This window comes from Gopherus evgoodei, chromosome 4, assembly GCF_007399415.2.
Source record: "Gopherus evgoodei ecotype Sinaloan lineage chromosome 4, rGopEvg1_v1.p, whole genome shotgun sequence".
NCBI lineage: Eukaryota > Metazoa > Chordata > Testudines > Testudinidae > Gopherus > Gopherus evgoodei.
In genome coordinates this window covers 106,124,130-106,145,431 of record NC_044325.1, presented here as the reverse complement: position 1 = coordinate 106,145,431, position 21,302 = coordinate 106,124,130, and positions in this window count along the sequence as shown.

Sequence of the window (21,302 nt, the reverse complement as noted above, 5' to 3'; positions counted from 1 at the left end):
TGGTCAAAAGGCCGAAACTAATGAGTCCTGTCCCAGAAGATCATAGAAATGTATGACTGTGAGGGAACTCAATAGGTCATCTAGTGCAGTCTCCTGCACCGAGGCAGGACTAAGTATTATCTAGATCATCACTGACAGGTGTTTATCTAACCTGTTCTTAAAAATCTCCATGACAGATATTCCACAACCTCCCTAGGTAATTTGCTCCAGTGCTTAACTGCCCTCACAGTTGGGAGGTGTTTCCTAATGTCTAACCTACATCTGCAATTTAAGGCCATTACTTCTTGTTCTGTCCTCAGTGGATACGGAAAACAACTTGTCACCCTCCTCTTCAGAACAGCTTTTTACATACTTGATGATTGTTATGTCCCCCACCCCAGACATTTCTTCCCAATACTAAACTCAGTTTTTTCAATTTACCCATTTCCTAAACCTTTAATCATTTTTGTTGCTCTCCTCTGGACTTTCTCCATTTTGCCCACATCTTTCCTGAAGTGGCCAGAACTGGGCACAGTATTCCAGCTGAAGCCTGATCAGGGTTGAGCAAAGTGAAGACTTCTTGTGTCTTGCTTACAACACTTCTACTAACCATCCTGGAATAATGTTTGCTTCCCCCCCCCCAACAGCATTACGTTGTTGACTAGTATTTGGTTTGTGATCCAACCATAACCCTAGATCCTTTTGTGCAATACTCCCTCCTAGGCAGTCATTTCTCATTTTCTATTTGTGCAATTGTTTGTTCCTTCTTACGTGTAGTACATTGCATTTGTCCTTATTGAATTTCTTCCTATTTATTTCAGACCCTTCAGTTTGTCAAGGTCATTTCAAATTCTAATCCTGTCCTCCAAATCACTTACAATCCCTCCCAGCTTGCTATCATCCACATATTTTATAAGTGTATTCTTTCTCTCATTATCCAAATCATTTATGAAGATATTGAAAAGAACCAGACCCAAGACAGAACTCTGTGGGACCTCATTCAATATGCCCTTCCAGCTTGACAATGAACCATTAATAACTACTCTGAGTATAGCTTTCCAACTAGTTGTTCACCCATCTTATAGTAGTTTTGCCTAGGCTATATTTTCCTAGTTTGCTTATAAGAAGGTCATTTTCAGGACCTTGTCCCTCTGAACCCATGGGAAAATCCTAATGACCACAGATAGAAACCAGATTTCGGGAGCATAAAGCTATCATGATGCACATAAGGTGAGCATCACAGAACATTTCATCCATGTGGCAAAATCAGCCTGCCTATGGAATAGCCTACGTACTCATATCGTCTAATTCGTGGTATTTTTAGAGTTAACTTTTACTTTTAAAAAGCAGCATAAATATATTTATATGTATGAACTCTGAATGCATTTTATTTAAGAGGTTGAATATTTGTGTCTCTTACAGATATGTTATCAAGAAGAGAATGTATTTATTGTTGGTAGATCTGCTTGACCCCATGAGTTAGGCAGACAGGTATGTGTATAAAAGTCATCCCAAGCAGATATTACACCATTGTTTCATTCCAAGACAAGACAAATTCAACCTTAACAATCCTTGACAGCTTCGGGTTGTAGCAGATGGTCAAAAAACAAATGGACATGGTACCAAGGCATCTGTAGGAAGAGTCTGTGATAAGTAGTCTATTATTTGCATTTCAAAAGAGCTGAATAGTAACTGAAACAGCCATGCCAGAATTTGCATCAAGCTCAGGAGCCTTTTGACAATCTGTTATTCTCTGAATATATGAGTCCCATTCCAACCCTCTTATGGCCAAGGACCTATAAAGCACCAGAGCAACTCACTTCAGTGATTATTAGCACTAATGGGCCTGTTAAATTAATGCTGACCTGTTACTATGACTACGAGAACCAACACAAAGCCAAATAATGAGGAAAATTTGAATGTCATTTCTGTTCTCTAATGAAAATTTGGATATAGAATTCCCCCTTCTCACCCATTCACTGTCATCCTAGCTGAAAAGCCAACAGTAGCTAAATGAATAGAGTATCTTTGCAGAACTCACAGGGTGGGATTCACAGTAAATTTCCCAGACAACTAATATATCCAGAAGTCCATTATACAAAGTTAAGCTGACGTTCCATGATCTACAAGCAATCATGAAGCCAATAGTTGGATACAAAGACACAATATGTTTATTAGGTATTTTCAAAACAATATTTTCTGTCACTGTGAACTGTGATGACCAGTTTTGTGAAGGTTGCTACATATTAAATCATTCATACTGATTTTCACTTTTTTTTTTTTAATAATCTTCCTGTATTAAGACAAAGACGTCTCCCCACTGCAGCTAACACAAGATTCTCAGAGACAGCAGCTTTAGTCTGATTGCCACTCACCTTCATTTCTTTTCACCAATGTCTGTGGCAGGCCTCTGGCATGTATACTTGAAAACCTTCAAAGCCTAAGATGCCAGATTTCTGTTTGTCCTATGGGAGACTGGCAGGACAAGCCTAAGAGAGCTACCAAGTGAAACACTGCAAGGGAGGTAGGAGGGTGGTCATGTACTACAAGGATAGAATGCAAGAGATACATGGATTGGACAATGAATTCAGTGCAGTGGTCACACTGAAGCTACATCACATGAAGGTTGGCAGAGGTTTGGAGGTGAATGATGTAGTTATTGTGTGTGAGAAGTAATGATAGAGGATACTGACAGCATCATATTTATCTCCTTGTGTCACTGACTTTCTTATATTGCATGAGCCAGGCAAGACTGGCAGCTATCTGTTCAAGTAAGTTCCCTAAGCCAGTGGTTCTCAACCAAGGGTACGCGTACCCCAAGGGGTATGCAGAGGTCTTCTGGGGGGTACATCAACTCATCTAGATATTTGCCTAGTTTTACAAGAGGCTAGGGAAAAAGCACTAGTGAAGTCAGTACAAACTAAAATTTCATACAGACAATGACATGTTTATACTGCTCTATATATTATACACTGAAATGTAAGTACAGTATTTATATTCTAATCAATTTATCTTAAAATTATATTGTAAAAATGAGAAAATAAGCAATTTCTCAGTAATAGTGTGCTATGACACTTTTGAATTTTTATATCCGATTTTGTAAGCAAGTAGTTTTTAAGAGAGATGAAATTTCAGGTATGCAAGACAAATCAGACTTCTGTAAGGGGTACAGTCAGCGCCGGCTCTAGGCACCAGCACTCCAAGCATGTGCTTGGGGCAGCACTTTCCAAGGGGCAGCACTCCAGCTCCTTTTTTTTTTTTTTTTTTTTGCGCTTGGGACGCAAAAAGCTGGGAACCGCCCCTGAGCAGAGGTGAGCTGCGGCAGTGGGGAAGCATAGGGAGGGCCGCAGGAAATAACCTGGGGGGTGGGGGCAGAGGAACCGCTCCCCTCCCAGCTCAGCTCCGCTCCACTGCTGCCTGCTCCCCCAAGCACGCCGCCACTCCGCTTCTCCCCGCTCCCTCCCAGGCTTGCCACGCAAATCAGCTGTTTTGCGGCAAGCCTGGGAGGAAGGGGGCAGGGCCGGCGCTTCCATTTAGGCGACGTAGGCGGTCGCCTAGGGCACCAGGATTTGGGGGGGCGGCAATTCAGCTGTGGGGGGTCCTTCCACGCTCCAGTCTTCTGCGGCAATTCTGCAGCAGGTCCTTCACTTGCTCCGGGACCTGCCACAGAAGTGCCCCGAAGATCAGGAGCGCGGAAGGATCCCCCCACCGCAGAATTGCCGCCAATGACCGGGAGCATGAAAGGACCCCTGTCTAGGGCACCAAAAACCCTGGCTCCACTCCTGGAAGTAACCTACAGGAAGTAACCCGGGGGGGCAGAGGAACCACTCCCCCCAAAGCTCACCTCCGCCTGCTCCCCCGAGCACACCTCAGCTCCACTTCTCCCACCTTCTTCTCAGGCAAGCCTGGGAGGAAGAGGTAGGAGGGGAAATGCAGTGCACCCAGGGGAGGAGGAAGGGCCAGGGATTTGAGGAAGGGATTGGAATGGGGCGGGGAAGGGGTGAAGTTGGGGCAGGGCTCAGGGGGCACGGGAAAATTTTTTTTACTTTGGGTGGCAAAAAACTTGGAGCTGGCCCTGGATACAGTAGTCTGGAAAGGTTAAGAGCCACTGCCCTAAGCATTCTGAAGTGCATGATTGACTGTACACTACCCAATAGCTTCTCTATTTGGTTATCCATCTAGCCAAGTGCCCACAGCTATTTCAGCATTCAGGCTGGAAAATCTAGATACCATTTTGGACTCCATGATGTTCATGTTCTCCCTCATGTTCCCTATGGGGAAAGCCAAGGTATGGAATATTGAATGCACAATCTGAGAAAATGAACCAGTGAGCTAACCAATGGCTAGATAGTAAAGACAAGCCACATTTAATATCTACAGAAAAACAATAGAAATACCACTTCCACATCAAATCCCTCTAATGATGCAACCAGCAGACCTTGAAGCCACAGACCATTGTACAGATGCCATTCCAAGAACAGGGAAACCGTGGTAGTTATTTTAAGATACAGTGCATTGTATGAGGAACAACTGTAAGCATCACATTATATTTGCTCTGAGGTCTGTAAAACATACCTTTACCAATACAGACCTCAGAAGCTCAGATACTGTGTCTTGATTATATTTTGGAAAAAGCTTAATCCTAGAAGAAGTGCTACCATTTTTGAGAAAGTTTAGGGCTCAGAAGCTTTCCCAACATAAAGATCATGGTTATGTTCTGTGCCTGCCTGTATGTATATTGTTCTAACAATGTCTCCTTGCAGATAATAATCCAAAACACATAATAAGAAGCTAATTTCACCATAAGAAGCTGATGACCAGCGGTAAAACACATATTAAGGTTAGGTAGAAGAGTGAAGGAAGATCTGTTCCAGGGCCTGGACCTTGCAAATTTCTAACTCAATTGCTGGACTAGATAAAATACATAAAAGGAAGTTAACAGAAATGTTTCTTAGTGTCCACACTCTTAAGGCCTGATCCAATACCCATTGACTTTAATAGTCTTTGGGCCAAGTCCTCAATGCCCAAGATGCAGAATGAGGTTTTTCTTAAAGTTTTCTGCAACTCTCTGGTTCTACTAGGAGCTTCTGTGGTTTAATCAGATAAGGTTTTACTAATTGGTTCTTCCCAGCCCCAACAGCCATCCATCCCCATACAGAGTTTCGCTCTCACCGCTGTTCTATGCCAGAGGGAAGGGGAAAAGCTACTCCCCTGACTAATTCTGACCCTGGACCTGAAGGCCCAGAGTTAATTTTAACAATCTGTTATAGGCTTGTTTAGAGACTTCTGATCCACTACAGTCTATTTACACATTAAACCCAAGGGGTACCAATATCTCCATCTTTAACCTCACCTCCCTCCAGACACACATGTAAAGGCCAAGGATAATCTAGCCATCAGGCATTTTTCCTAAGCTTATATTTTTATTTTATTGCCTTATTTAAACAATATGTTCCAGGTCCTGAGCACGTGTACATCAGTACAACTCCACTGACTTCACTAGCACTGTACCAATTTACACTGCCTGAGGATTTTGCTCTATAAAAGCCTCCATATATTTCTCCTATTTCCAATCAATTTCTTCTCTTAGTGGAATTTACCAATTGTGATGTTTTGATGACTGATTATTATAATTTCACTGTCTGTGTAGCATCCTGAATGCTTTGGCAGGGAAGAACTTATTAAGTATGGCACAATTTGAGCTAGTGACATGGATTTCAGTTCAGTGTTCAGTAGGTGCTAGAGTGAGTGACATGTTATGCTAGGAATGCCTTTTTTGAGCCAAATCATGTCCCATTTAGAGCTCCATCTTCTCAAACACAATGGGGATGAGGATCTGGAATTAAGCATGTTCATAGTACATTTTAAAAACCCTGAAAATCATCAGTTAAGCAATTTGTCTCATGGCATACCTCTGTCATTTCTAAAAGATAAGCACAGAAATATGTGCCTCTTACACGTGTTTCAGTTTCTTCTCCTTAGTTTTACTACCTGGCTTTTACAGGAGCAGAGAAGTTACACTAAGGCACATAACTAGATACAGTACCGACTGCCACATGTAACCATGGAAACCTACAAAGGAATGTCTTCAAACAGTCAAAGAATGTACTGTTAATCATTTCAAATACGCTAGAATCTCAGTTCCACTTCTGCTAACAAAAAAACCCACACAGGATACGAAGGAATAAGCATTTGTTTGGGATATTTTTCCCTCATTAGAGCATTACATCTACATTAGAACTTTTCTGAATGATGGCAATATTTCCTTTCCTTAAAATCATCTATTTCCAACCACAATTACCTCATTCCAGATACTCAAGAGTAAAGTAGTAAATCATTTCATGAAAGTTTGAAGTGTTCAATTACAAAACTAAGATTTATGAATCATATCATTTATGGTATACTCATCAATAAAGATGTCAATAAGGTCCAGGCATTTTAGGATAAGATAGGTGGGTTAGTATAGCTTTGTATAATCATCTGAAAAACAGACCCATGATTTGATAAGGCTGAAATAAGACACCAACATTTTGCATTTCTATAGCTCACTCAAAGATCTCAGAGTTCTTTACAAACATTACTAAATTAAGCCTCACAACTTCCATGTCACATAATTATCACTCTCCTTTTAATGCCAAAGTTATTTACCTCATGTATAACAGTCACCAGCAGGGCAGAGGACAGGAACCAGAATTCCTCACTCCCAGACCACATCCGAACCAGCCACATTCAGAACCCAAAACCAACTTTTTCAGCTAGTTCACCAGACACTTTTTTTCATCATGATGCTGTGATGCAAACAAGCTCAGCCAAGAAGGGCCCTGCATTTCAAAACCCCATCCCCAAAGCATATAAGAAAGGCTGAATTTGCAAAACTTTGTGAGCAAAAAGATGAAGGTGTCAATTTTCCAGATTCATTTATGCTAATTTAAACCCCCATTGATTATCTTTTGAGCAATATTCTGGGTTTGGATATATCCATGTTGAAGACAGTGAGAAACATGCATGTTTCACCAATGACACTGTCTGGCTTTATATGCTTATGAAGTAGTGCTGCAGTAGAGAGAGGCTTGCAAACAGCTGAGACATAAGTCTAAAGCCGAGCAGTTCCACTCAGTTCTATCCACATATAAATGAGTTAGTTTGAATAAGATAAGAACTAATACAAGTCTCTCTTTTTAAGGGCATAATCCAGCTAGTGTCCAACCCAAGCTCCACAGACTTTGTTTACCTGCTGAGGCTACTCACAACTATAGGCTAGAAATGCCTTTTCTTCCAGAGGTCATTGAACACAGAATAAAGAAGTAAGACATTTCCAACATTGGGACCACTATTATCTGTCCAACCTGCTAAGTGCAGAGCCAGTGAACTTCCCCAGACTGTCCACTGACTGCCCTCTCTGGCTCCATGGATTGCCCAGACCCATGGAGCACTCGCTATGGGGCTCAAGTAACCAGGGATGTTGCTGTGGAGACATCTGGGCTGCCCCTTCTATGCAGAAGGGTGAAATCCACTTAGAGGAGACCCTCTGCCTTCACTCCAAAGGTTATGACTGGGCCCAAAAAATTACAATAGTTCACTCTCCATTACAAGTCCTTACAATAGACCTTCACTGGGTATGAATGAATATGGAGTAAAAATTATTATGAAGTCATCAGGGGGTTTACCTCAGGAGCTGGACCCACATCATTAACACAAAACAGATAATATATATGCCATAAAATAGATCAGACAAGTGTTTACAATGCTGTAAATAGAACATTATTCTATCATACAAGTGATTACAAAGTACTTTCAAGTTTATCCATGCCGTTACCCCAAAAATGTATACTGAATGCCTGATTATCTCTAGCCTTGACATGGGTATTCAGTGGTGGAGAAAAGGTAAAAAGGCACCTGCCATTCCCTGTACAAGGGCTAGGGATAATCACGTTATTCAACCTCAGGGGAAACAGACCTTGTCCCTTCATGAATGCCTGCTCAGGATGTATTGGTAAAGTGGCAGGATGGGCCATGCCCTCCCTACCATCACCATACACACCAGTATTGCTGGCTGGGCATGGATAGTAGAAAAAGGTGCGCCATCCTTCTGCCTTGGGGAGCTCTGGGAGAGATTTTACCTCCTTAGGTATAATCCATTCTCAAACTTCCCCAAAGGCAGTGCAGTTCTGCTCCCCTCCCCCGACACACAGCCCACTGCAGGACAGTGACGAAATGCCACAGTTTGACTCTATAAGAATATTAGCACCTTAACTATCCTAGAAAATAACCAAAGAGGTGTAAGCTTGAAGGGTTACACTTTGCAGAATATTTCTGGAAGTCTTTTGCCAATCAAAAGTTATTCTTCATTCCTGTCCAAGAGCTATTTGGAAAAGCAGAACAGAGAAGCAAGGCAAAGGTATTTTACACCACCTTTATGCTTCCTGGGAGCCACTCTAACTTGCATCTGGTACCTATGGCTGTTCCAGCAGCCAGAATAGCCAGAGAACAGTAAGTTTCTAGCCATGCTTCCTTTGCAAAGAGAAAGCTGAAGAAATTTGAGGCAGGGGGCATTCACGCTATTATAATTAGTTATGCCAGGTGGCAAATTTAGAATGCCCTGCCTCCTAGACCCCGTTTATTCTCAGTCCCGAGGAATGCATGTTTTCACTTTACTTGCCTAGTAAATACTTAGGCTTTAGATGATTCCTATACAGGCAAATTTATGGGAAAAAAATTTTCTGTCAATATATTATCTTGTATGTGCTTTCTATGCAATATTCATCAAGCCCATTTTATACCCTGTTTCTCCACCAGAGTTCTCTACTACATACCAAGCTTGTCATTTTTAGCATTCACATGGGTGAATGAAGAGTAAAAATTCATGGCAATGGCTGTTTAAAAAAAAACAAAAAAACAACAAAAAAACCAAAGACTGAGCAAGCTGACCATTTGATTTTTCATTGAAATAAAATGTACCAGTGGAAGTTCTGCATCATGTTACTTAATATTGTCTTCTGAACATAGCACCTCATCATCCAGCTTTTCCTTGGGATAATATTCTCATACGACTTTACCTTATACAATGCTGCCACATGTGAAAAGCCATACAGCAAGAAAGATATATAAAAGAGTAAAATAAAACTTTGAATTCAAAGTAATGAGAACAGATTAAAAATATATAAAATCTATAAAACTGAAATGGAACATCATGTCATGTACTATTCATTCAGTCCTACTGAGCATCATAAAAAATGTAGTTTCTTTTTACAGGTGCAACACAATTCCATTCACCCAACAAGATGTGTAAAACTTTCAGTTAGACTTTCAGTATGAAAAATAAAATTAGCTATCAAAGGAACAGGCACACAGCCTGATCCTGAAAAGACTTTACAAGTGAGTAACTAGTCCATTGATTCTGCATGCTTACCCATATCCATAAGTCTTTTAAAGATCAGGCCCCAAAACTGAATTTAAAAACTATAAATGTACTTAGAATATTTATTGCAAAAAAAATTCTCTTATTATTCTAGTGCCTAATGATCTGTGTGCCTCAGTTAGCTTAAAAAAAAAAAAGAAAGAAAGAAACGTAAATAATCAGGCTGTTTTCATAAGAATGTCTCCAGCTCAGGAGGCTCTCAGTACTAAAGCATTTCCCAACCCCGTCTGGATTTGAACCACATTAAACAAAAAAATATAAAGATAGATACTGCATTACTGTTTTTTCATTCAGTAAGTCTGTGGAAACTGCCACATATACAACTAAGGAAAAGTATTCATCCTAGTAATAGCTTTCCCTTTCCAATAGGAAATATTTTCATCCATGTATGCAAATTTTATAAGTATAAACATAAGAACCAGATCCTCAGCTAGTATTGACTTCAGAGACATGACACTTTACACAAGTTGAGGATGTGACTCTCAATATTTTACAAACTGATGATCTATACACATATGATGAATAAGATACAAATGTAGGAATACAAATCTTGTGTAAAGGAGAAAGAAGAAGTCTTATGGAGTATTTCACTAGTAAATATCTACGTTTTTTCTAATTTATACTCAGAGCTTATTAAAATTCTGGTGCTTAATGTAGTGCAAGTTTCTCCGATAGAAAGAAACAGTTAAATTAACTAAATTCTATTTTTAAATAGCAATCAGTATGTTAAACGTAATGCTATTAAATCCCCAACAACAATTAATGCAGTCCAGACAACTCAGAAGGCTATCAACAAATACTGTCATGGCACAATAATGGTTTACTTTAGTTTTCATCAAGTCCATACAAACTAATACAATTTTCTGCTTGTTTCATTTAAATTGACATTTATCTGTTTTGCTTCTTATGGTCCCACAGAACTTAGTGGGAAGCTGATAATCCACTGAAAGGAGGAATCTGATGTACTGTAACTGAAGTTTTCAGAAGACGTTTATGTACTGTATATTTAAACTCAGCTATATATTAACTTTATTTCTCTAAACAGTGAAAGACTACACATTAAAGTTATAGGGCAAACACTAAAACAATTCTAAGACTGCCTAGGCAAACAGTGAAGTTTTATTTCCCTACTAAAACTGTACATAAAGGAGAAGAAAGTGCTACTTCAATACTTCAAATCAAAGCCAAAAAAGTTAATACTCACCAATTGAGATATATATTCAGTAAATCAGATGAATGGCAGAGGGTTTTTTTTTGCAGAAAACAAAAGTTGCAGAAGAAACAGGCAAAAATAACCAAATTACTGCAAACTAGTGTAAATCTTCTCTCTCTCACTCACTCCATTCATCTACTTGAATATTGCTAAAGACTAAGAGAACGTTAAAAAAATTGCTTTCAGCAAAGACTACATCCTCTTGTCAGTCAAATGCTGCATAGTTTCAGCTAGGCATCAATCCAAACAGACGTGGAATTATTCTATTTTTGTCTCCCATTGCAGTGGAAAGATTTTTACAGATTTGTGGTGAGGACTTAATTTTTATAGTGGTCAGCTAGTGGAGGAAATGTAATTAAAGACCCTATTAAACTTAAGTCTGCTCAGAGAGGAGGAGCTGAATAAACTTGAAGATAAATAATAACCTTACTACATTAAAGTCTGACACAGAAGTACAGTAAAAACTTTCACCCAAGCTAAGAATCCATATGCAGTTTACCAAAAGAAAACTGTAAACACTTTTTAATAACAGCAAGGTTGTCATGAGTAATGTGACTATGATATATTTTCAGTGAATGTGGACCTAAATTTTAAAAATGAAATAATTTTGATAAAAAACATTTTTGTATGTTTTTACAGAGAAACTTAAATATTTTTATTACCACCCATGCTATGCCTGGTATGTTACTGTTTTTATTCAACACAGGTGTTTCCTTTATAAGTGCTTCACATTTCACCTACTGGTAACTTATAAAATAAACCTTCTAAATCTCTGACTTTGTAAAATTATATATATGAAAATACATCTTGGTTATGATATACTTTGTTCTATTGCATTTATTTTAGTTTTTATTATACTGATATGAAAGTACAGTAGTTTCCTCTGTACATACTCTCCAGAAGCTACTACTATACATTTATACATAGTATCTGGAGGGCTCACCAAATTAGTAAAGATATATGACTTTCCCCTCTAGGCAGCCATTTTAAATCCATCCCAGTACCCCGATCCTACAGCAGAATCTACCAGTTTGAAATACTATCCAGGTCTTTATCATTTCCTCCTCTCTGCTCTCTCTGACATCCTCATCTGTTAATTTCTTCTTTCCCATTATTCTGGTTATGTCAACCCCTCTTTGAATTCTTCCATTGACTCTCTCTTTCCATCATATAGAGGTCAAGCTTCTTACCTTCACCTTCACAGCTCTGCCCCTCCCTAGCTATGCTGGTTTCTTATTGAGTCATTACTCTCCTTCACTAATATGGCTAGTTTTATCTTCCCACATGGCCTTTTCTCCCACAACCATCTCTGTGCTGTCTTCCATTCTACCTCTCAGGCATAGAAGGCCATTCCTAAATTAGGCCACCACCTTCTCTTTCATAACCCTTCTAGAGATATATACAAGAAATTAGCCAACTGATAACAAATAGGTTAAAGACATCTCAGGCATAGTTGATGAGTATTTATTTATATTCTTTATTGGCACTAAAAAGATGAGTGCCTATCATCCCCCTTGTATGTTATAGCTTGCTCTCTCTCTCCTCACCTGATTCAGACCCTCATATATTGAATACTTTGGGACAGCAGCTGTTTCTCATTAGATGTTTGCACAGTGCCCAGTACAAGGGGTCTCCAATCAGTTTGGAACTTTTGCATACTACTGCATTACCAATAAGAAATAACAGATATATTTCTTTAAGATCTCTTTTTCTTCTTTCAATTACAATTATCATATGATGTGGGATGTCATTTAATGACCATGATGAGTGAAGAGACACATATTTTAATACTGCGGGATCAGAGAGAGGAATTATGACAGGCGGTGCATTCATACACACAACTTGAAAAGATGTCATCATTTATACTGTCCTCAACACAATGTTATCAAAGCAACGGCAGTGGGAATAATTACTGAACATTCAGATTTTGCCCCTTTTGAAACATATTAGGAATACCGATCTGCAGGCTCTCCTGGCTAGGGTGTGATTTTGCATGTTCCCATGTGTATTTCCCCTGCCCCAGAAATGAAAGTTACACACAGCTCCCATTCAGATATTTCCCATTTCCATGGAACTGCTGTGGCAAGGCACCTTCTCAGTCTCCCCAGCCTCTGCTGCTTTTAGCCCTGGTGAGACAGGCTTGAGTAATGTGGTCCCTCTTGGGACACAAGGGAAGTCTGCTCCCTGTATCTCCACCAGTCCTGTTTAGAGTATTTTTACTCCCTTGTGGGAGAGAGTACTGCCTTTCCTCCTAGTGAGGCTCGCTGTCTTGCTGCTCCAACACAGCTGGCAGCAGGGCTCCTTCTCTCTCTGCTCTGCCCCCTCCTTCCTCCCAGGGAAGGGTTTAAAAAGGTCTCAGGCAGCCCTAAGCTGGAATCAGCTGATCCTAATTAACCTCAAGAAGCTCCCCCTCAGCTGATTCTAATTGCTACCTTGGTAACCCTTTCTCAGCTGAACCTGATTGACCTGTAGTTGCCTCCCAGTTGATAAGGAAGAGGGCCTTTTAACCCTCTGGGACTGATTCCTACCCCTCTCTTGTAGCTGTCTGTTCTGAGTTTATCACACTGCTCATTACCGAAGAATGGGTGTGTAGTAGGGCCCCTTAACCCTTGCTGTCAGGATGCAGCTATGCCTCAGTTTTCTCATTGGGCAATGGTTTTCCTCTTGGTGACTAGGCAGTTTAATTTAGACTTTTATGCCTTGGTTGCAAGGTCCACAGATAGTCCTTTCCCCATTGGTGGTGGGAGATTAACCACTCAAAACATGTGTATCAGCACACTACCTCAGGGTGGCACTAGTGAGGCATATGTGAGCCCACCCTCTACCACAATTCTAGCTCTGAGTCCCTAAACATTTAGTAGTGATAGAATCAGAGAACCATAGGGTTAGAAGGGACCACAAGGGTCATCTAGTCTAACTCCCTGCCAAGATGAAGGCTTGGTGGTGTCTAAACCATTCAAGACACATGGCTCTCCAGCCTCCTTTTGAAAACCTCCAGTGAAGGAGTTTCCACAACCTCCCTAGGCAGTCTGCTCCATTGTCCTACTGTTCTCACAGTTGGGAAGTTTTTCCTGAGATTTAATCTAAATCTGCTGTGCTGTAATTTGAACTCACTGCCTCTTGTCCTGCCCTCTGTGGCAAGAGAGAACAACTTTTCTCAGTCTTTTTATGGCAGCCTTTCAAGTATCATGTCCCTCCTTAATCTCCTCTTTTCCAAACTAAACATACACAGCTCCTTCAGTCTTTGTTTATATGGCTTGCATCCCTTTGATCATCTTTGTCCATCAACTCCAGCTTCAGAGTTGCCTGTTTCACTCTTCCCTTCACCATCCATTGCTGTTTCCTATACTTGCTTGCCTGTTGCCCTCTTAGGCCTTCTCTCCAACCTCCTCCTCCCATTCCCTCTCAGTTGGGAGTATCACCACTGGGCCTTCCTATACCTCAGCCACTGGAGAGCCCTGTCACCAAGCTGCTGTTCTCACCCACACTAGGATATGGCTGTACCTTGTATCCCACTTCCCAGTAGGCCTTACCACTCATTGCTACAATTCCCATCAGTCCCTCTGGGAATTACAACCCAGAGAATGGGTCAGTCCTCAGGCACAGACAGTAACAGCAGTGTGAGGCCTTGGACACTTCCTTACAGGGCAGTACTCCCTGTTATAGAACACCTATGTGTACACCTGCATCAGGAGTAATTTTATTTTCTTCATGCTTGCCAGATTCTGATGCCAGTTTTCAAAGGTGATGAAGGATGAACAGCACAATATGGAATACTGTGACTGACACTATTGTAACAATTTAAAAAATAACATTTTTACTTCACTCACACCCATTATACTGACTGACTCTGGAAGGATATGCATTAGGCCTTAGTCAGCTGAAGGGACGGTCAATGCTACTCTCAAAGTATCCAAAGAAATAGCTAGAGCAAGGAGAACAAAGTTTGAACAGAAGTGCACAGACTACCTAGTCATCCAACTGCTGTTACTACTTGACTGAAATTCCATGTACCTTAACTGGAACCCATGCATGCCCTCTCTCTGTATTAGACAATCCAATATAGACAATAATATATAAAAATGCCTTGTTGTGAAAAGCCCATGTAGCCTATAGGGATGGTGCTTGCTTTTGTTAAATAGAAAGACGCTGAAATGTAAGTAGGGCCTACATTTTGGCTTGATAATAATAAGGCCTAGTGAATTAGGTGAAGTGAAGTGAGTGGCAAGCTAGAGATAAGTTAGGACATAAATCCAACTTATGTTGTAAACATGTTTTGGTTCTAAGTGGATGTTTTAGAACACTGATAACCACAAAATTTGCATTGACACAAATTATAGCTAAAATTAAGTTGGATATTCATAGCCAATAAAGAAGAAGAAGAAGAACATATTTGGGTTTTGAGATACGGAAGATCAAATATGAGAGCGGAAATATAGATATGGTAAAAGGTAGGCTTAACTAATTAGGAGTATTATTATAATTGACTACAAAAAGGATAGTACAGTAATTTTAGATTTGCGTGCTCCTCCTCCGTAGAGGTGCCATTAGAAAAAGGATTGTATACTCATTCTTCTTGTCCATGCACTGATCAACCCTGGATGCACCATTTCATCTCAGAATGCTGTGTATGGTTATATTGTAATGTCTGTTTGCTTTAAACTAATTATTTTATTTTAAATAGAGTCTTTAATTCTATCACTTGTGTCATTCACAGTCCTCCACTAACTTAAATTATCTGGAACCGCCCCAGAGATTCAAACCTTAAAGATTTCCACTTGGTTCTGTTCCTTATCTTTACACTATTAATTGGGAACACATAAATCAGGTTACATCCTGAAAGCAATGACTGATCGAGTGTGGTGCTCAAAAAAATTCCCCATCTAGGACCTAATTTGGAAAGTACCATGCCTGCTTCCCAATTTTAATAAGGCAGTGAGTTCAGAAATGTTAAGAAAGCTAATAAAGCCATGTGTAGCCCTCAGGATCTGGCCCCATGTCTCTTTTATTCCCCTCACACCTATAAACAACCAAATGACAGACAATGGTTACCTTGAATGCCAAATGTTAGTTCGATACCACTATAGATATAATCTGAAATCATCTGTAAAAGTGCAAGTCTACATGTTTATCAAGTGGGGAGGGGGGCGGTGTAACTGTATTAAAAAGATACATTTGGTTTTGTTCCTTTTAAAACAACTAAATGATACCACATGTGGAAATTACATGTTTCCAACATTAAATGCATTTAGAGAGACACACCCAATGTTATTTTTTAAAGCAGTTTAGTCTCAAGAAAATAAATCCCACATATAATTAGACATGTCAACATACGTTGAATAACATTCTTCTTTTTAAATTAGCAATCTTCCCTCAGTACTAAACCATATCTTTGCAGACCATTAATCTAGTAAATTTCAGGTTTTGGTTAAAACTGACTCATTTTGTTTCTCAGAAATTTAAGGTCTTCAGACTCTGTATACAGTTCCCTACAAAGATTTCTTGCAGTAAAAGTTGCATAGCATTTCAGTTCCTAAAGTTTCCCCAGTTTTAGCTTTCTTTATTCACAGTTCTTTGCACATTGTAACAATGAATTATCCTGTCCTCTTTCTTCAACTATGCTAGGCAGACCAGTGCAATGCCTTTTACAGCCACATGGCTTTCACTTCACTCTCTTCATCCTCTCTCTGAACTACCAGCTCTGCGCTCTATCTTCCTCTTCCTGGATCAAAGTACAGCTTACAAACGGTAATTCATTTTAAAAAAAAGTAACCTCCCTGGAGGAACAAACTATGCTCAGTTACTCAGGGCCAAATTCATTGAAGCCAGCAGTGTAAACGCTATGGTATTAAGAAAGTTACACTTTTAAACATTAATAAAGCATATTAATATTAAGTTATTTTTCCTCTAATGGTTTGCATTTTCCCAGTTATCACTCCTGAGTTTGACCTTTGCACTTGCTGAGGTTTCTGGGTACATGGATGTTGGAATGACCCTGCTCACAGCTTTGGTCATTGCCTAAGGCTGTGAGATGTGGCTGCAAAGACAAAAGGTCATTCTCCATTTTGGAAGGTGGAGTTCTGAACTTCTGCGTGAAGCTATGACTAGCTTAAGCTTACAGCAGGGTCTCATTGTTATGTAATGATTAGATAAGACTAATATAGCTGTTTAATTAAATAAAACTCCGTCTTAAAAAGAAAAAGCACACAATTGCTGGGAAGAGAGTTGGAATAAGTCCCATACATTTCCTGATATTTTGGCTCCTCTCCTTCTGACCTAGGCTGGAAACTGAAAATGTAGAGGCACCTAGAAATGAAAAACAACTAAGAAAAAAATATTATCTAGATTTACCGACACCTCAGAGAAACTTTGGTTGAAAGCTTCTAGACAAATGCTTGATTGATTCTTATTTTATTTTATCTGATTTGCTCAACCCTTCTTACAAGAATGAGATCTACTCTGCCAGCTAAACATTTTCAACATTGGTGGCAACAATTTTTTAAAACATACATTTTGCTGAATTAGAATCAGCCTGAATAAGAATTATAAGGCAATAGTTGGAACAAGTTAAAAAATAAAAATAAAAATGGAAATAAAATCAAAATACAAAGTAGCTCTCTATAGATAAGATTTCCTCGGAGGCTTTCTCTCTCCCTCTGTTTAGAATTCATTCTAGTGAAAAGAGTGCATTGTAGCTGACAGTGTGACTCAGATTTACTTAAGCTTCTTTCAGACACTGTTGATGCCTCTGAGCCTTTCCCATTAATCTAAAAACTTTTGCCACACTGTAAGTGTTCTAAGGTTTTAAAGGTTCCAAGGTCCTTCCTGCTTTAAAAATAAAGGAATGCTTCACTCCTCAAACACTGCAATTCTGCAATTACTCTGAGGATATTAGAAATGTGTGATTTGTGAGGAGAGGCATAATTATGTCCTTATGTGAATGAGACCACTCAGAGAATTTCTGCTAAGAGACAAATTCACTGCAGCTTTAGGCCCTTAGAGGTCTAGCATATCATTAACAAATACTCAGGACCTCAATTTGGTCAAGTAGTTGCTTGGATGATGATTGTCTATTGCCATCATTGCATTAGTAATTAATTATTTATTTAAATAGCATCTCAAACATTCTAGGTAGTATAAAATAAGATAAGTAGCATGCCCCAAAGAGCTTACAATCAAAATAAACAAGTGTAAAGGAAGGGGGAAAATGAACGTTTCTTTTTTAAATTCTTTCCTCTTATATATTTATATTTTTGGGCTTTAGCCCTTTCCGAGTTTACTTTTAGCACTTTTATTTTTAATATGCCCTCATTTATTTTATTTAACATATTCTCATTTTTTAATCTCCTGTTTAACCCTGTCTTATTCCAAACCCTCAACTAAACTAATCATTTCCATTACAAAAAGGTTGCTACCCTAATGTCCATGGAAGTCAATGGGACTACTCAGAGTGCATAAAGCTAAGCACATGAGTAAATCCTTGCAGGACTGGGCCCTTAGAGTATGTCTACACTGTGTTTTAAAACCTGCAGCAGCAAGTCTCAGGGTCTGTGTCAACACACTCAGGTTCCCACTATGGCACTACAAACAGCTATGTAGATGTTGCAGTTTGAACTGGAACTTGAACTCTGAAGCCCAAGGAGGAGGGTGAGCTTCAGAGTCTGAGTTACAGCTTGAGCTGCAGTGTCTACACTGCTGATTTTAGCGCTATAACTTGAGCCTTGCGAATCTGAATTTATCAACCCGGGCTCTAAGACTCGCTGCTGTGGATTTTAAAACACAGTGTAGATGCACCTTTAGTCAGTTTCCAACTCCTATTATTTTGATTTGCTCTTCATTTCAGCCCTGGTAGCCACTAGCTTCCTATCTCTTCAAACTAATTCCTTTCCTGTGATTGCCCTCTTATTTGCTCTTTCTAACATTTTTTAAATTGTCTGGATAAGCAACCAAGAGGTTTGTTGTAAACCATGTGCTGGTTCACATTCACCATGTCTTTCCTTTCATTTTTATTGCTTTCCACAGAGCCTATCCTTTCTAATGCCATTGGACAGAAAGCCAGATTTCCCTCAAGGGAATGCTCAAGCAGACTTTAGAAGCACTCTGGCCCTGTTTCTCAAAGGTATTTAGGATCCTAACTCCCATTGAAATCATTGGGAATTAAGCAATTACATACATATAAGGATCTGGTCCTCTGAGCTTAATCTTGCATCACTGAAGTCAATAGGAGTTTTAGCATTGATTTGAAGGGGTTCATAATCAAGCCCTACCTTCTTCCTAGCTGCAATGGCTCACAGCCTGATCCTCATTTTGAGCCCTGATCTACATAATTATTTAAGTACAGCATTGAAATCGCATATTTCTTCTTTCAAGCTGTCTAGCACAACTTGACACAGATTTCAACTGACTGCTATAGGATGAGGGAATGCTGATTATGTGGGAAATCTCTGAGTCACCTTCAAATAATCAGAAACTCAATATAGACTGCACTGGCCTCAGAACTGGGTAGACCTGAATTTGGTTTAGTAGGAGCCAGGATGAATGAAACCTGTAGAGATACTTCAGCAAAACCATTTGGGGTCTTTAATGAAATATGCACTGACATATTTTTACTCCTCTTTTGATATAATTGATCTATAACTTAGAAGCATGCAATTTTATACATGAATACAGGTACTAAAGGGATTTTAGTTGGGATTTTAATGGTTTTAATAACCATTTCTGAGCCTTTGTCTTACACAAAGCACAATTTTTCCAATATATTCAGAAGGGCTCAGAACCCCAACAGAAGCCAGGTTTTCAAAAGAGTGTTCCCATTTAGGAACCTCAATAAGGCATCAGAGTTCAAAAACTTTGCAGCATTGTTCTCAATGAGGGCTGGTGAGTGCTAAGCATCTTGGAAATCTGGCCTCAGCTGTGGACACCAATCGTATTTGAAAATCTGTCCCAATGTGTTTTGAAACATCTTAAAGCAGATTTGGAATAGTCAAAAATATGTTTGAGATATAAGCTACATGGAATTGTTCTGATCTTATGTAGAGCTCAGAGATCAATTTCAAGGCCAACTAAAATCATGGCTTTGGGTTCAGAATATCTCCAGTACTGTAATATCTGAGAGCCAAAAAAAATCATAAGCTGTTTTTATGGGATTTCCACTATTTTGGGCTAAAATCTCCTGAGAACAGATCTTGGATACATCCAAGCCAGAACTGAAAAATGTTACAAAACTGAAATTACCCCTGCTGAGGTCAGTTTTAATACAGCAAAAGGATGCAGTGGAACCCACTAACTGAATCTAATCATGCAAGAATGCCAAAGCCCCTGGAATCCCTCCACATATAAATTGAGAGCCTCTAAACTAGAACATCTTCATCAGAAAACAAAATTGAGACTGACCTCCAAAATAAATAATCTAGATGGCTGGGTAGCTCGTGTGGAGAAACATCTGGATCAAATAGAGCATAGCACACAGAAGCAAGAGGAAGCAGCCAGTGAGTGGCAAAAGTTCAGAACAGACATTGAACTATTTCAGTCCAAAAGCCTGGGATTGCAGAAAATCAACTATGGTCCACAAACATCAAGATTTTGGGAAATCCTCTGTATAGGAAAGATCTTGACCTCAGAGTTTTTCTAGACCAAATGTTGTCTACCCCATTCCCCCACTGAATCTCACTGTGATCCCTTTTATGTAGAGGAGAGCTATGGAATGATCCCTGTTAGGGGTGAACTGAAGAAAATAAAGTGTGAAACACAATCATTACAACTATCTCCAATTCCAGAGCTATGGAGAATCCAAACTGCAGCCAGAAAAAGACATCTCTCATTTCAAAGAAACAACATATGAAATTTTCCAGACCTCAGCCCAGCAACACAATTCCAGAGAAAGAAATTAACAAATGTGAAATGCACATTCGCTAGGAAAATGCAGAAACAGCAGTCTTATACCCCCACAAAACTCATGGCTATTAAAACCTATATTTTTGGGAACTACCAGTGATATGCAAATGAAAATTGGAAAGGAAAACATCTACAAAGGAGTGGAATAATAAGATGGGCATATGTTTAGAACTATATCATGTACTGGGTAGGTTTCTGGCTCCTTAAGCCTTGTTTCTAATTCTGTTGTAAAGTATTATTGTACTCAAGGGCACTTAAGCATCCTAAAATGGTTTATTTTCCTTTTCAAAATGATAATCTATTAAACAAAAGGGAAAAAAGGTATTAATAACCTGAATAGCTTAACAATAAAGGCACATCTGCAACTTGCTTCCAATGAGTCATGGACAGAAGTAGAGCTTTGCTACAACTCACACCAACAACCATCACCAGAATGAAGCCAGGCATTAAAAATGAATGATACCAGCAGAACTGGACTGAACTGAATATTTGATTTTTTTCCTTTGGTGGGAAATATACCTGCGTCTTGGAGTGTGCATTTACATAGATCCCAGCAGCTTTGAAGCAGCTACCGTTGTGTTGGGGTTCAGGGTTTTTTTGTTTGTTTTTGTTTTTTCTTCTCCCTGTCTGTTGCAGCTCAAAATGAGGGATGATCTGGAAAAACACAGAACAATGAAGAACAAAAGCTCTCCCTCCTGCTCTTTAAAACGGCAACTTTCTTTTACAGAGATAAAAGAGTTCTCACCTCTTCAGCAATGACCTCTGTTCTACACTCTGAAAAGAAAACATCCTTCCATG